The sequence below is a fragment of the Odocoileus virginianus genome, chromosome 1, assembly GCF_023699985.2.
Source record: "Odocoileus virginianus isolate 20LAN1187 ecotype Illinois chromosome 1, Ovbor_1.2, whole genome shotgun sequence".
Classification (NCBI taxonomy): domain Eukaryota; kingdom Metazoa; phylum Chordata; class Mammalia; order Artiodactyla; family Cervidae; genus Odocoileus; species Odocoileus virginianus.
The window spans coordinates 10,765,996-10,783,845 of NC_069674.1; the positions used below are offsets into that span (position 1 = coordinate 10,765,996).

General features: G+C 37.1%; 1 long non-coding RNA gene across 7 annotated transcripts in view; it reads left to right on the top strand.

The window, feature by feature from the left end:
- LOC139032842 (uncharacterized) overlaps positions 1-17,850 on the top strand; it is a 107,908-nt gene that overhangs the window by 18,289 nt on the left and 71,769 nt on the right. For 3 of the 7 annotated variants that reach the window (XR_011485498.1, XR_011485506.1, XR_011485499.1), the window contains exon 3: positions 3,758-3,857. This is a non-coding gene — a long non-coding RNA (uncharacterized lncRNA). Of the gene's footprint in view, positions 1-3,757; positions 8,854-9,597; positions 9,767-14,721; positions 15,608-17,850 lie in introns of those variants that run through there. The other 4 variants (XR_011485477.1, XR_011485475.1, XR_011485488.1 and 1 more) reach the window with 3 other exon arrangements.

Below are 17,850 nucleotides of genomic sequence, written 5' to 3' on the forward strand. Positions count from 1 at the left end.
TAAGGTCGTCTGTTGATGTTTCAAAAATCAAAGAAACGTACATTTCTTTCGCTAAGATGCATTCAAACCAGCAAATTCTCTCTCATATTTTCTCATGTTCTGTCCTCAGACTTTCAAATAGGTTCCAGTCTTGCTCACATTTTGCCCAATGCTGGCCTGTGCTGACCTCTAAGGAAGGTGAGGCTTGCAGTCAGAAGCCCTGGATCTGTGCAAGGTCACAAGGCAAGGCCAGAGGTTGACCTGCACCCAGTTCTTCCTTGCCAGTTATCAAATCAGTGGTTCAGTTCAAAATGCAAATGTCAGTAGCTGTTCTGTAATAAATGATGGAATCCCTTGGAACATTTCTCCTTTAGATTTAGCAGTGTTTCCAGGAGCTGGGAGGGACATTGTCAAGGGAAGGGGCCCTTCTGCAATCTCTGGCTGCAGCTTGGCATTGCCATGGTGTAGATGTCAGGACGTGGGACAGAGCTATGCCTGAGATGCCATTCCAGAGCCTGGACCACCTTGCAACCTCCACCTAGTATGAGCTTACCATAGAAACCTGTACCCCTCAAAAGCTTCCCACCAGCAAGAGCACTCCAGAAGTCTCACACTGGAGCATCCCTCTGGAGCACCTCCATCTCATGCACTTTTTGTACCTGGGAGGTCCTACCGAGCCTCTGGAATCCCACCTCTCTGCGTCCAGGCTGCCACCACTTGCTTATCACCTGCTCCCTGCCAGCACTCTAGAGGTTGGCACTTTCTAAGCTCATGCTGGGAAGCTGTGAACTTCCCTACTATCCTAGGATGGAGAAGGGGACAAACAATGGGGAAAATGAAGAAGACTCTAAGCCTAAAGAAGAGGTTAATTCCAAAAGTAGGGTGGTGCTGACGTATATGTACATAAGTTATTCCATACTTTCTGCTCAAGAACAAAGGAATTGCTTTTAACTAGGAGAAGGAGACCCAAACAGGGAGACAGAATGGCTGAGATGCGAGAGCTCCACTGGACTGCCTGGTTGGCCTCTAGATGGCTTGTCCAGCAGCCAGTGAAGAGGCAGTAGTTACTGTGTCTAGGGGAGGGAAGATGGAAAGTCTTCCAGGAAGCAGTGATGCCTCTCTGGTCTCCGGAGAGTGTTCTTGAACTGACTAGAGCAATATTTATCTGTAAATTATAGACATCTGGAGTGCATGTATATTTGAGGGAAAAGAAGCTGTATTTGATCAAACCTGTTAGATTCCTTTAGCATTATTTATACAGTAATTCTTCAGGAATACATGAACTGTGAACTTCCAGATGTTCAAGCTGGAAGGCAGAGGAACCAGAGATCAAATTGCCAACATCTGTTGGATCATCAAAAAAGCAAGAGAGTTCCAGAAAAGACACCTATTTCTGTTTCATTGACTATGCCAAAGCCTTTGACTGTGTGGATCACAAAAAACTGGAAAATTCTTCAAGAGATGGGAATACCAGACCACCTAACCTGCCTCTTGAGAAATCTGTATGCAGATCAGGAAGCAACAATTAGAACAGGACATGGAACAACAGACTGGTTCCAAATAGGGAAAGGAGTAATCAAGGCTGTATATTGTCACCCTGCTTATTTAACTTATATGCAGAGTACATCATGAGAAACACTGGGTTGGAGGAAGCACAAGCTGGAATCAAGATTGCCAGGAGAAATATCAATAACCTCAGATATGCAGATGACACCACCCTTATGGCAGAAAGTGAAAAAGAACTAAAGAGCCTCTTGATGAAAGTGAAAGAGGAGAATGAAAAAGTTGGTTTAAAGCTCAACATTCAGAAAACTAAGATCATGGCATCCAGTCCCATCACTTCATGGAAAATAGATGAGGAAAAAGTGGCTGACTTTATTTTTGGGGGCTCCAAAATCACTGCAGATGGTGATTGCAACCATGAAATGAAAAGATGCTTACTCCTTGGAAGGAAAGTTATGACCAACCTAGATAGCATATTGAAAAGCAGAAACATTACTTTGCCAACAAAGTTCCATCTAGTCAAGGCTATGGTTTTTCCAGTAGTCATATATGGATGTTAAAGTTGGACTATAAAGAAAGCTGAGCATTGAAGAATTGATGCTTTTGAACTGTGGTGTTGGAAGACTCTTGAGAGTCCCTTGGACTGCAAGGAGATCCAACCAGTCCATCCTAAAGGACATCAGTCCTGGGTGTTCATTGGAAGGACTGATGCTGAAGCTGAAACTTGATACTTCAGCCACCTGATGTGAAGAACTGACTCCTTAGAAAAGACCCTGATGCTGGGAAAGATTGAGGGCAGGAGGAGAAAGGGATGACAGAAGATGAGATGGTTGAATGACATCACCGACTTAATGGACGTGAGTTTGAGTAAATTCTGGGAGTTGGTGATGGACAGGGAGGCCTGGTGTGCTGCAGTCCATGGGGTCACAAAGAGTTAGACATGACTGAGTAACTGAACTGAACTGAACTGATACAGTAATTCCAATCCCTAGGTAAATCCAAAATTTTCTTTTTGTAGTATCTCTTTCAGCCTCAGTGAAGAAAAAGAACCTCTGATATATTTCAGAGATTAAACAAAATCCCAATTAGACCACTATTTAGTCAATGATTCCTTTTTTAAAGAAATATCCAAAATACCAATTGTGTGAAGAACAAAGGGCCTGTTTAAGAACTCCTCAGTTTCCCACTACTAAGGGTGTCCACATAGAAGCTAGACAACAACTAATCTGAAATTTATAGAAAGGATGCAAACCCCAGAGTTCTTGTCAGCCCATGTGGCCCATGATTCTAAAAGTTGGGGGGAATTTAGACATTAAAAAAACAAAATGACAGATGTACAGAACAGACTTTTGGACTCTGAGGGAGAAGGCGAAGGTGGGATGTTTCGAAAGAACAGCATCGAAACATGTATACTATCAAGGGTGAAACAGATCACCAGCCCAGGTTGGATGCATGAGACAAGTGCTCGAGGCTGGTGCACTGGGAAGACCCAGAGGGATCGAGTGGAGAGGGAGTTGGGTCGGTGGGGGCGGATAGGGATGGGGAACACGTGTATATCCATGGCTGATTCATGTCAATGTATGGCAAAAACCACTACAATGTTGTAAAGTAATTAGCCTCCAACTAATAAAAATAAATGGAAAAAAAAGAATAAAGTAATTACATGCAAAAAAAAAACAAAATGAAAAAAATAAAATAAAATAAAATGTTGTTCATTGAGTATATTTTAACCTATAATTGAAATTTACTATTTATTCAGCAAAGATGTATAATAGGTTAATTTTTTCCCTAAGAGTAAGCCTAAGTCCTTTAATCAAAATATAATTCATGTACATGGAGTAGACACTCAGAAAACATTAGGTGATCTGAGAAGGCAATGCACCAAAAATTTTAAAGCAAAGAGGGATACCTACCCCTGAATTTTGACATTGGCCTCTAAATACTGTTCTGTGTTGTACCTAACAGGATGAAGTTTTAGGATAGGACACAGAAACATGAATTAAACTCTGAAGAAAATTTTCTTGAAGAATTTAAAGAAAATTTATTTAAGAATTTTAAAATAGCAGTCAATGTATACAATAGACTACAAAAATTAAATATCTTACATCCAAAATACTATTAAGTTTAACACTTTATTTCTTAACAATTTCATTACCTCTTTTAAGACAAATGGCTAAAAGTTAAGCCTTATATAAGTTCAAAGAATTGGATACCAACTAATCATAAATCATTTATGTTGTAACTTTATTTTCTATTACATCAACATATTTTTCAGAGTTCACTGATGACCCACTTTAGAGTTTATGAAGCACAGCACCAGCATATGCTTAGAACTTAAGATTACTGCAAGAGAAGATGTGATCACAGTTTCAGAGGTGAGTTGTAATCCATTTTCTTTTGTAATATTTATCCTTCTTTTGCTACTGGCTATAACTTCCTGTTCTCCCAAAGTCTTTGGCAATGACATTTTATCCCTTCATCTCTTCAAGTGTGGCAAGTTTGTATTCAACTCTACATGAAATTAAAATGTGTCACCCTTCTCCTACAGGCATCTTCTATTGCTTTTATAAATGTGTACATTTCTGTCATGACTAGGTGGGCACTAGTTCATCCTTGAATAGATGGTATTGATTCACTAAACCCTAAAGATTTTTGACCTTTTTAAAAAGTGATTCCCACTGCACAAGATATTTTACAAAGTGACAAGGACTTTTGTGCATTGAGATTAAATCAGTACCACTTAAATTGAGCATATTTCCTAGGGAGATGGTTGACTACATGGCATTCAAAAATTGTGTTATTTTAAATAAGGGGTATTTTGAACAGTTTCAGTTGTGCTTTTTCTGAAATGGGAAATAGTGCAAAAAAAATAAAACTCCATGCCATTAACTGAATCTAAAATCAGCAAAGGGATTAATAAGTTGATATTGATATAAATTAGCTGTGAAGCTAAAGAACGCCTTTGGGTATGAAAGAAGGATTAAACCAGAAAGTAATTAGGCAACGAATGATCCAAATTCCTATGTAGAATTGAAACTTGAAAGTCTGTGTGGCTGAGAGTCAAGCAGACCTGAGTTCTATTCCTCCCTCTGTTCCCTGGTGAGATTTACCTGGCTTCCAAGTGTGCCCTGTCTCCTCAAATAAAAAACGTGGGTTCAATTAGATGATGGAGAGGGTCTTCTCTCCATCTGACCATCTGTGATTAACCAGGTCCACGTGTCATTCAGTAATAACCTCTGGTGCAAGCAAATTAATTTCAACAAAACTTTTACACTCATTAATTCAAGAAATATAAACCAAGTATTATGTTAAAACTGTTGTAATAGACATTTGAAATGCAAAGTTTGAGAAAGGAAATTTGAGTTTAACGTATCTGTACATCATCCTGGTGGAGGTGTCTGAAGACCTATGGAAATGCAGTTACAGAATTTAAGAGAAAGTTTGAATCTTTCCAACCTTTGGATTTGTGAGTGACCAGCATGTATTAACACATCTCTTTTGCATTCCAAATGCTTTAAACAATATGAATAGTTAGTAGTATGGTAAGCATCAAGGGTCACATTTAGTGAAGTAACTCAAAGACCAAGGTCTCTTAAAGCTACAGAACCTGGTAGCATACAGCATTACTGTTAATTCTTCTTTCTCAAGTACAAATGCCCTTTATTTTCCACCTTCCTATATTTTCCATACCTATCTTTATGTCTCTCATTTAAAAATGCCTTACATTTATTCAAATGACTTTTCAAGAGTGTATGTATTTCAAACAGAAACTGTTATTTTAGTAACTACAGGTGTTATCTGACGACAGTTGAATGTCAGGCATCCGTGATAAGCTCTTGGAGGGCTATTTCTGTGAGAGGGGTATGACCAAGGCCTTAAAATTATATCATTCAGGTGAACATAAACTATGTCACTGTGAAGAACATTCTTGAGTTTGCATTTGCAAGCCATAGTAAATCATGCCATTCTTGTGATCAACCTGGTACCCTCCTACTTACTTCCACTTTTAACACTGACATGCACAGTCAAATCACATTGAAAAGGTCTAAATTAGGAAAAAGGAAAACTGTCTCTATTTGCAGATAATGTGATAGTATATGTAAAAAGTCCTAAAGACTCCAGACACAAAATGTTAAAACCAATAAACAAATTCAGTAAAGTTGAAAGATACAAAATCAATATACAAAAATAAGTTGCACTTTTGTATACTGTTAATGAACCATCTAAAAAAGAAATAGAAAAACAATCCCATTTACAACAGTATTGTAAAAAAATAAAATACTTAGGAATAAACTTAACCAAGGAGGTGAAATGTCTGTATACTGAAAACTGTATGACACTGATAAAAGAACTTGAAAAACACCCAAATAAATGGAAAGATATTCCATGTCCCAGGATCAGAAAAAGTAAACATTTTAAATATCTATATTTCCCAAAACTATAGATTCAATTCAATCTCTACAAAAAATTTAATAACCTTGTTCCTAGAAATAGAAAAACAATCCTAAAATCCATCCATAACCATAAAAGTCCCAATAGCCAAAGAAATCTTCAGAAAGCACAAAGGTAGTATCATTATATTGCCTGATTTCAAACTATATTATGAAACTGTAATAGTTAAAACAGCATGATATTGGCATTAAAAACAGACATAGACAAAAATGGACTTGGGCAAAATAAATCAATGGGATAAAATCAAGAGCCCATATATAAACCCACACAAATACAATCAAGTAATATTTAACAAGGAAGCCAAGGATACTCAATGGGAAAAGGATGGTGTCTTCAATAAATGATATTGAAAGGGTGGGGGCATTTGGGATTGACATGTACACACTGCTGTATTTAAAATGAATAACCAACAAGGACCTACTATATAGCACAGGAAACTGTGCTCAATATTATGCAACAACCTAAGTGGGAAAACAATCTGACAAAGAATAGATATGTATATATGTATAACTGAATCACTTTGCTCTACACCTAAAACTATCACAACATTGTTAACCAACTATATTCCAATAGTTTTTTTAAACTTTTAAAAAAGGGGCAGAAGAACTGGACATTTTTCCAAAGAAGACATACAACTTGCCAGTAGGTACCTGAAAGGTGCCCAACATCATCATGATCTGAGAAATGCAAATCAAAACCACAGTGAGGAATGCCCCCACACCTATGAGGATGGTTTTATCAAAACCAAAAAAGAAAAAAGAAAAGCAGGTTTTAGCGAGGTTGGAAAGGAAAGGGAACCCTCATTCATTGTTACTAGGAAAGTAAATTGTTTTAGCCATTATAGAAAATAGTATAGAAATTCTTCAAAAAATTAAAAATACAATTGCCATATGATCCAATAGTCGTACTTCTGTGTATAATTGAAATCTCACTATCTGTAAGAAATATTGGCACACATGTTCCTTGCAACATTATTCTCAGTAGCCAAGATGTGGAAACCTAAGTGTACATTGACAGATGAATAAAGAAATGAGGAAAATGTGATTTAAACATAACTGAGTATTATTAAACTGTAAATAGGAAGGAAATCCTGCCATTTGCAGAAACATACATGAACCCTGATGGCATCATGCATCTAGTCAAGGCTATGGTTTTTCCAGGAGTTATGTATGGATGTTAGAGTTGGACTATAAAGAAAGCTGAAGGCCAAAGAATTGATGCTTTTGAACTGTGGTGTTGGAGAAGACTCTTGAGAGTCCCTTGGACTGCAAGGAGATCCAACCAGTCCATCCTGAAGGAGATCAGTCCTGAGTGTTCCTTGGAGGGACTGATGCTGAAGCTGAAACTCCAATACTTTGGCCACCTGATGTGAAGAACTGACTCCTTAGAAAAGACCCTGATGCTGGGAAAGATTGAGGGCAGGAGGAGAAGGGGATGGCAGAGGATGAGATGGTTGGATGGCATCACTGACTCAATGGACATGAGTTTGGGTAAACTCTGGGAGTTGGTGATGGACAGGGAGGCCTGGCGTGCTGTGGTCCATGGAGTCACAAAGAGCTGGACATGACTGAGCGACTGAACTGAACTGAACTGAGAGGAAGACAAATACTGTATGAAACCCATACAGATTTTTGTGGAATCTTCAAAAGCCAAACTCATAGAAATAGAGATCATCTTGGTGGCTGCCAGAGTCTGGGGGTGGGGGAATGGGGAGATATTAGGCAAAAATGTGCAAACTTCCAAGTTTAAGATGAATAAGTTCTGCAGATCTAATGTATAAAATGATGACTATAGTCAATAATGCTGTATTTTATTTTTGAAAGTTACTGAGAGAGTAGATCTCAAACATTCCCACCAAGAATAAAGGGCATTTTTGTCAGATGATGGATGTGTTAACTGACTTCATTGCTGTTATCATTTCACAATATATACATTTATCAAATCATCACATTGTACACCTTAAACTTACACAATATTATATGTCAATTATATCTCAATAAAACTGGAGAAAGAAAGGACTAATTTAATTGACTTTCATTACACTAAAACTTTCAGTGACTTCTGGTATACACTAATTGCCATACAACCCCTTCTGAAAACTGTGTAAAATAATCTCATCTAACATTAAATGTAAAATAATACTATGTTTTGATTGGACCAAAGAAATCAGAAAATATATTTTAATTGATTCACATGAAGATTTCTTTGAAGATCTTGATTTGGAGAATATTGCATAAAATAAACAGACCAAGTTAAGAAACTGGTACTATGAATGGAAAGCAATAATTCAAGAGTCATAATCAGAAAAAAACCTCTATTTGATTAAAATGCCAGAGGGAAGTTTCCCTTAAACTGTACTAGTAAATAGAAATGCATATAATAAAAGAAGGAAATAAAAGAAGATAAGGAAGTAATTATATCATAAAGAATATTTTATTCCTAAAATGTTATTTATTTCTCATTTTAATGACTTCTAGTTTGACACAGAGATATGTTTATATGAGAGTGTTTTGTTTCTTGAATTTATATCAATTTGCAATTTTGTACCTTCTGCTATTTGCTCTTATTGTATATAATAAACAGGAGAATTCTACATATATGAATTTCTCTTTATAGAAACATGCTCTCAATAGATTATTTTTCCTTTTATTACTTAAAGCCTTTGGATTGCTTAATGGTCAATGTATATTTTAAAAAACACCAAGTGCAAGTTTATCTTTGACCTAATATTTGATTTGCCGATTAAATGACTCACATTTAAGAACACTGGGCTTTTGTGCTTCGGTTAACCTTGAATATTGAAGGTCATTCCATAGCATTTGGAACACCAAAGGTAAAGCTACAACTTTACTTGTAGCCTCTTCTCCATGGAGGTCGAAGTCCTCATGTATAAACAGGTTACTAAAAGCTGAAACTCTAAGAGTTGACTCATTGGAAAAGACCCTGATGCTGGGAGGGATTGGGGGCAGGAGGAGAAGGGGATGACAGAGGATGAGATGGCTGGATGGCATCACCGACTCGATGGGCATGAGTTTGAGTAAACTCTGGGAGATTGTGATGGACAGGGAGGCCTGGCACGCTGGGATTCATGGGGTCGCAAAGAATCCAACAGGACTGAGCGACTGAACTGAACTGAACTGAAAGAAACTTTATGAAAATAGTTAAAATGTAACTCAATATGAGCTGAGGCTTTCAGACAATGGAATATTCATCCTCAGATGGAGAGAGGCTTTGTTACTGACGTGTAGGAGATGATCTCCCTAATGAAAATAACTAACACACTTGGACATTAAATCCCTTAAAAGAAATAGAAAACTGTTGCCTGATTTCCTCACTGAGGGTGAGAACTGAACCTATCTGGCTGAAATCTTTCTCATCACTGTCCATTCTTAGTTACAAGTATCCATTATTTATTTGTAAGTGTAATTCTTCTCTTTAGCTTCACTTGAATGTCTAATGATATCAGCCTTGTTTTCTTGTTCATTGCACATTTGTGTGTGTGTGTTGTTTCCACCATCTTTACCAGATTACAAGCCTTTAAAACAAAGTAAAATTTTTCTGTTAAACTGAGATTTCTTTGCTTTGTAATTTCCATTAACAAGTAGGATACAACAAAGCAGTCTTCCATAAATTGTATTGTTTCCTTGTCCCCTTTTATCACAGCCCCTCATCAGATCTGAGAACCTACCAAAAGGTGATACAAGAGATAACCCTCACTGAAAAAAAAAATGCCAAAGTTGATAACACTGCATTTTTACTCTTGACTTTCCACAACAAATCCAGCATCTTCTCTCCCCTAAAAATCTAATAAATTGATATAACACTTGGTAAACATGTGCTATGCTCAGTTGCTCAGTCATGTCCCCTTTGTGGCCCCGTGGACTATAGCCCACCAGGCTCCTCTGTCCATGGGATTTCCCAGGCAAGAATACTGTGTGGGTTGCCATTTCTTTCTCCAGGGGATCTTCCCAACCCAGAGATTGAACCTGTGTGTAACCTGCTCTCCTTGAAAAAAATTCAAGAGACAAACAACCTGTGTAAAAAAAAATAAACAGCAAAATGTCACTTTTTATGGATTGTTAGATATGTCACTTAATTTCTTTGGGCCCTATTTTTCTTATCTCTAAAATGGAGAAAATAAAGCAACCACAGTGGTTTTTGTAAGACTTAAATAAGAGAAAATAATCAGTCACAAACCGAATTAACCAAGTGATTCTCTACTGGCTGTGCATCAGAATCTTTAGGAAAGCTTTAAAATTCATAGACTCTGTTTTCAGAGAAAATGATTAAATAGATATAGCTTGAAGCCCAAGAATCTGTATTCTAAACTCTTGGAAGTTCTGGTGTGTTAACCAATTAGCTTAATAAAATTTCTTCTATTGTTATTTAGGTTCCAAGTTTCCATTTATTCGTTGTAACTGTTTTCAGTTGTTCTTAGAAGTGAATCAGTCCGATTGTCTGTTTAGGCTAATTCACCCCCAAAGCTTTCACTTTCTAATATTCTTTTCACTTTCTCTTTCTGCCCCGTAAGCACTTGGAAGCTTTGGGTAACATTATGGCATTGGCTGTTGAGGTTGAGTATGCAGTAACCTTTGTGGCTTTGCAGTTGGCTTGAAAGCCTTGACCTGAATTGAACATTCCTAGGAATTTTGTGTCAAGATTAATCAAAACCCTGTTCTACTGACAATCTTGGTATATCCAACACTTTTATCAAATCTGTGCCATGAGTTATTGAGGGTGATATCATAATTTTTAAATTTTATTTCTCTTCTTAGAAAATAACTAACAAATTTAAATACCATGTTTTAAACCTCTCCTTTACTCCTGACAAACCTTTAAACTGTAGAACTTAAGGAAGTGGAAATGTATCAGTTACATCAGGTATGGTTGCATATAACAAGAGCCCCGAGAAAAGAGCAGCCTAAGTAATACAGATTATTTCTTCCTTGTGTGAAAGACATCCAGAGATAAACACTGCAGAGTTAAACACGGCAGCTGCCTTGTAATAAAGAGCAGAGTCCTTGAAATTCTGTCATACCATTCCATGGGTGGTTTTTACTTATAAAATTATCACATGAGATCGTTGGAGCTACAGTATTTGTATAAGCACTTTTGTTATCTGAAAAGATAGAAGGAGAAAGCAGGAGAAATGTTTCTTCCAGATGAGCCAGTTCCCTTTAGGTAGCCTTAAGGAAGTCATTCATAGCAGTTGGACAGAATTGGAAGGCCCTGATGGTGAGGGAAAGGTTGGGCAGAGTGGCCACCCAGCTGGGCCTATTGCATTGCAGAGCAAGACTGGAATTGTTCAGTAAGGATAAAGGGATAGCAAATATTACACAGAGCAAACAGCAGTCAGACACAGCTCATTATCAATAAAATACTGTTAATGATCCCATCACTATAAGGTTCCCAACCCAGCTATTCAATTTATTCTCTGTTATGTGATGCCTAGTCATTTCACTTGTGTCCGACTCTCTGTGACCCCATGGACTGCAGCCCGCCAGGCTCCTCTGTCCCTGGGATTCTCCAGGCAAGAGTACTGGAGTGGGCTGCCATGCCCTTCTCCATCAGCCATGTGATACCTGGCCATTAAAACTGGTGCCATGGAGAGGGGAGTTGGTAAATACTGACAGGAACTTTACCAGTTCTCATCTCAGAAACTGTTGCAAATACAACCAAGGAGACATAATATGTCTCAATTGTCTCATATTATGTCTCAAACAATTGCTATTATTTTCTGACAACTTCCCGTGTGTCAAGTGAATTACATACATTGCTTTATTGAAACCCTACAACAAAACTGAGATGCTGTCATCCTGATTTTACAGATAAGCTAACATTTAGAGAGATAAGAGCCTAAGGCTGTGCTCTTGCCCCCCAAGGCTGCACTGCTGTTGCTGGAAACAACTGATGTGCGGCTTGTGTCAGGGCTCAGAGTCACTCTGAGGCTGAAAGATACACACAAGCTTGTCACTGAAAAACACCAATGAATGCCTACTGGTTTGAGGATTTCTCTTTGGAAGCTGGGCATGTGGGAAAGCATCATATGGTCACCACTTTCCAGGGCACCATATTCAGCAGCATGCTCTTCAACTGGATGTCAAATGTCATTTGATTTTTTTTTTTTTTGAAAGATGCTACAGTAAAATAGGTTTGAGAAGGGTTGGATTAAATCAAATGGACTTGTCTTCAGTGTACAAAAACTCAGAGCTTTAAATATGCTAACATTCTTTCTCCATTTCCTCATTTTATACCTTTTACTCTTTGTCCAAAGATACATAAGGGAGTAAAGATAGGTAGAATTTCCACTTCTTAATATTCTACCCTTTTTTTTTCCATTTTGCCAAAGCATTTTCCCTTTCTTCACCTTCTCTTGTCTTTTCCTGGCCTCCATCCCCAATTCTGTCTAGTTTTCTTTCTATCTTTTGTTTTTACCATAACAAAATGATGTGATACTCATTTTTCTGTTACTTAACTTTTCCTATTATGGGCATCCTTTCAGATCAATAAATATTGATCAAACTTATTTTATGATAGCTATGTAATATCCCATAGAATTGCTAACAACATTTGAAATACTTAGAAATTAAGTGTCAATTATTATATCTCAATAAAGCTGGGGGAAGAAAAGAATTGTTATGGCCTCGACATTGATGGGTTAGAATGATCTTCTGCAAACAAAAGCAAAAATCAAAAACAGAAAAGAAAACTGGTTAATTATAATTGATTCTCAAATATGCTGAGCAGTTTTCTAGCTACTTCCATATAAATGGATATTGTTTCCAGTTTTCTGTCACCACAAAAATAATGCAATAAATATTATAGGGTACACATATTCACATATTAGTGCTTTCATTTATATAATGACTACCAGAAATGGGATTGCTATATAAAAGGATGTGTGTGTGTCTGTGTCTGTGTGTCTGTGTGATACACACATGTGTATGTCATATATATATATATATATATATATACCCTTTTATATAGCAATCACATCTCTGATAGTCTTTATATAAATAAATATATATATACATGCACACACATACATGCATACATACATACACAGATACATAATGGTGTGTGTGTGTGTGTGTATCACATAAGGGTGTGTGTGTATATATATATATATATATATATATATATACACACACATATTTCTTACTAATTTTAATTGTTACAACATGACAACCCATAACTACTACTAGTACTATGTAAGCACCTTTGCCCGTGTTTTTGACAGCAGTAATTTTTATCTCTATTTTTTTGACAATCTAAAAGGGAGAAAGTAGAATCTATATTTTTTAATTTACATTTGCTACAGTGGAAGTTAAGCCTTTCTTCACTAATCTTTTTACTGGATTTTATGAGGATTTCCTCATAGCTGTCTATTTATTGCCTCTTTTTAATTGAATGACTTCTATTTTTCTTATTAGTACATAGGAGGTCTTTGTAAATTCTGTATATTAACCTTTATCTGGCATAATACTATAAACATTTCCCCAACACTATTGTTTTTAATTTAACTTTACTTATAATTTCTTTGGATTTACCCACATTTCAATCATTATGTAGTCAAACACACCTCTCATTGTAAAGTTTTTTGCTTTTTCTGCTTGCTTGAATCACTCTATGATTTTTAAATGTTTGTCTTTGTTTTCCTCCAAACTTTTTGCTTTAATGTTTGTTATTATCTATGCTACATTTCCCTTTCTCCATAATGTGATGAGAAATCTATACTTGTACTTTTCCAAATGGAGAGTCATTTTTGCCAGCAATACATTAAATGAATCACCCTCTTCCAGACAGAATTAAAACACCATGTTTGGTCATGTATATCCTTTCTGTATATACTGGATATATTTATGGATATTGCTTTTACCTCCTGGCCTATTTATCTATTTCTTTGCTCTCATTATACTTATTTCAGAGAATTTTGGGACATATGGTAGGCCTTTAAGTATTTGACTGTTTCATAATTTTGGGTGCTATTATCCAATATGTATTTGTCCATTTGAATTTTAGATTTGGTATCCCATTTCAAGAACAAACAAAATAATATGAGGAGGCAATTTGTTAAATGTATATATTTAGGAATCAAAAAATTGATTTTTTACATCCTGCAACTTGGTATGCTTTGAACTTTGTTCAGATCTCCTTACATCCCTTAGTATAATGTGTAGATTCCTATACAGTAATACTGAATTATCTTTTTAAGTTTATCCCACAGCATTGCATAGTTTTGTCACTGTTTTATTTTTTCATTTTCAATACAAACAAATCATTTCCAATGTAGATAAAGCCTAATGAATTTTATAAGGTTATTTTTATCCAGTTAGCTTACCATCTTTTCATATTAATATTTACTGATTTATATCTGAGTGTGTATCCATAATAAGTCAAAAGACAAAACAACTTAGAAAAATAATTTGTAGCAAAATGACAGGTATAGATATATTTCTTAATATATAAAAGACTTATAAACAAATAAAACCAAAAAAAAGCAACAGGAAATATTATAAAGAACATGAAAAAGTAAACACAGAGAAAAATAAATAGCCTATACACATTTGAAAAGATGTGAAAAATCTTAACTTTATAGAAATGCAAATTAAAATAAGTTACTATCAGATTGGTTAACATTTTACACTTTCCAATTGCATAGCATTAAAGATGGCAATAAAATTGTGATATCCTCACTGGCATTCTTAATGATAAAATGGTTCCAAATAGGAAAAGGAGTATGTCAAGGCTGTATATTGTCACCCTGCTTATTTAACTTATATGCAGATTACATCATGAGAAACGCTGGGCTGGAGGAAGCACAAGCTGGAATCAAGATTGCCAGGAGAAATATCAATAACCTCAGATATGCAGATGACACCACCCTTATGGCAGAAAGTGAAGAACAACTAAAGGGCCTCTTGATGAAAGTGAAAGAGGAGAGTGAAAAACTTGGTTTAAAGCTCAACATTCAGAAAACTAAGATCATGGCATCCAGTCCCATCACTTCATGGAAAATAGATGGGGAAACAGTGGAAATGGTGGCTGACTTTATTTTCCAAAATCACTGCAGATGGTGATTGCAACCATGAAATTGAAAGATGCTTACTCCTTGGAAATAAAGTTATGACCAACCTAGACAGCATATTAAAAAGCAGAGACATTACTTTGTCAACAAATGTCCATTTAGTCAAAGCTATGGTTTTTCCAGTGGTCATGTATGGATGTGAGAGTTGGACTATAAACAAAACTGAGTGCTGAAGAATTGATGATTTTGAACTGTGGTGTTGGAGAAGACTCTTGAGAGTCCCCTGGACTGCAAGGATATCCAACCAGTCCATCCTAAAGGAGATCAATCCTGGGTGTTCATTGGTAGGACTGATGTTGAAACTGAAACTCCAGTACTTTGGCCACCTGATGCAAAGAACTGACTCATTGGAAAAGACCCTGATGCTGGGAGGGGTTGGGGGCAGGAGGAGAAAGGGATGACAGAGGATGAGATGGTTGGATGGCATCACTGACTCAATGGACATGGGTTTGGGTGGACTCCGGGAGTTGCTGATGGACAGGGAGGCTTGGCATGCTGCAGTTCATGGGGTCATGAAGAGTCAGACACGACTGAGTGAACTGAACTGAACTGAACTGAACTGATGCTGGCTATCTGGTTGCCAATCAGTTTGATTACAGCTTGACCATTCCAACAAATTAAATTCTTCAAGACTTTGCTGACTCTTAGGACACCAAATCAGTCACAGGGAAATCCAGTTCCACCACTAGATATTATGTATCTTTGTAAACTTTGAGTTCAGTTCAGTTGGATGGTATCACCAACGTGAGGGACATGAGTTTGAGTAAGCTCCAGGAGTTGGTGATGGACAAGGAAGCCTGGTGTGCTGCAGTCCAAGTCCATGGGGTCGCAAAGAATCAGACACGACTGAGCGACTAAACTGATGAACTTAACCTATAGAGGATAACTTTGGCAGCTGATTCATCCTATTCATCTATTGAGTTGGCCAAAATTCAAAGTTAATTTGGATGACTCTCAGTTTTCTTAACTGAACAAAATTCATTTTGCCCTCCATTCATTCCCATGATTCCAAGTTTACCTTGCCATCTCCAAACTCCTCTGAATCCTTTAATCCTATCAGTTCAGTTCAGTTGCTTGGTCCTGTCAGACTCTGTGACGCCATGGACTACACCATGCCAGGCTTCCCTGTCCATCATCAACTCTCAGAGCTTGCTTAAACTTATGTTCATTGAGTCGGTGAAGACATCCAACCATCTCATCCTCTGTTGTTCCCTTCTTCTCCTGCCTTCAATCTTTCCCAGCATCAGGGTCTTTTCCAATGAGTCAGTTCTTCACATTAGGTGGCCAAATATTGGGTTTCAGCTTCAGCATCAGTCTTTCCAATGAATATTCAGGACTGATTTCCTTTAGGATGGACTGGTTTGATCTCCTTGCAGTTCCAAGAGACTCTCAAGAGTCTTCTCCAACACCACAGTTCAGAAGCATCAATTCTTTGGCACTCAGCTTTCTTTATAGTCCAACTCTCACATCCATACCTGACTACTGGAAAAACCATAGCTTTGACTAGACAGATCTTTGTTGGCAATGTAATGTCTGCATTTTAATATGCTGTCTGGATTGGTCATAGCTTTCTTGGAAGAAGTGTTTTAATCCTATACCAGCCCCATTATCACAACTTCTGATCCTTTCAGAGCTCGGATCACCTTACTTTCCCTTCATGTGTTCTGGGAGTCATTGACATGTCCAGTGCATCAACTCTCCATTTTTCCCCCAATCAGCATCTCTCCATTGTATTCCATTCTTTCTCTTTTAGCCTATATCCCATAAAGTTCTACAGAATTTTTGTTTTCCAAGGATCTCAAATTCCTGTAATCAAGTCTTTCCACAGTACTATTTCTAAATCTACAGGACACAAAAATAGAATCAACCCAGTAATATTCCTTCTCTGCCCCAATACTTGGCTGCTGACCTTCGTTGAATAAGAACTCAAAACTAGGCAGATTAGTTTTGTTCTAAAAGTATGGATTATAGCCTCAGGTAGCCCCTCCAAGTTCCCCCATGAAGACTATTTGGAACCTCATATATTCAACTCTCCTTTTTGCATCCTTTGAGAAGCATCAAGCTTCCCATATCAGAGATGTGAAGACTGTCAGGCACAACCACCTTAATTTTCTGCTGTTCCCTCCCACCCTCATGATATGTTCACCCTCTGGCCGATAAAGTATTTTCTCATTTCCCCTACTGTACTCTGTGTCACATCACTTTTGATTCTTTGAAAACCTCATAATATCATTGTCCCCTTCCACTCCAAGGAAAAATTATATAGTATATAAACATAGCCAATATCTCTCATCTTAGAAACTAGATTATAGTTTCATACAAATCCCTTTAGTACCTTGTTAATGCCACATCACAAAATATTATTCAGCTATAAAGAGGAGTAAAGTACTGATACATGCTACAACATGGATAAATCTTAAAAACTTTGTGCTACGTGAAAGAAGCCAGACACAAAAGATGCCACATATTGTACAATTCAGTTTCTCTGAAATTTCAAGAATAGGCAAATCCATTGAGACAAAATGGCTGCCAAGGGCTTTAGGTAGGGAGAAGTGGAAAGTGACTACTAATTGGTATGATTTTTTTGTGGTGAAAGTGAAAAAGGGCTTCCCTGGGGGCTCAGATGGCAAAGAATCCCCCTGCTATGCAGGAGACCCAAGTTCCATCCCTAAGATAGGACGATCCCCTGGAGAAGAATATTCACTCTAGTATTCTTGCCTGGAGAATTCCATGGACAGAAGATCCTGGCAGGCTACAGTTCAGGGCTATGACTTTTTGGCAGTGCAGAGGAGGAATAACTATGATCTAGAATCCATAATTTTGTGAAT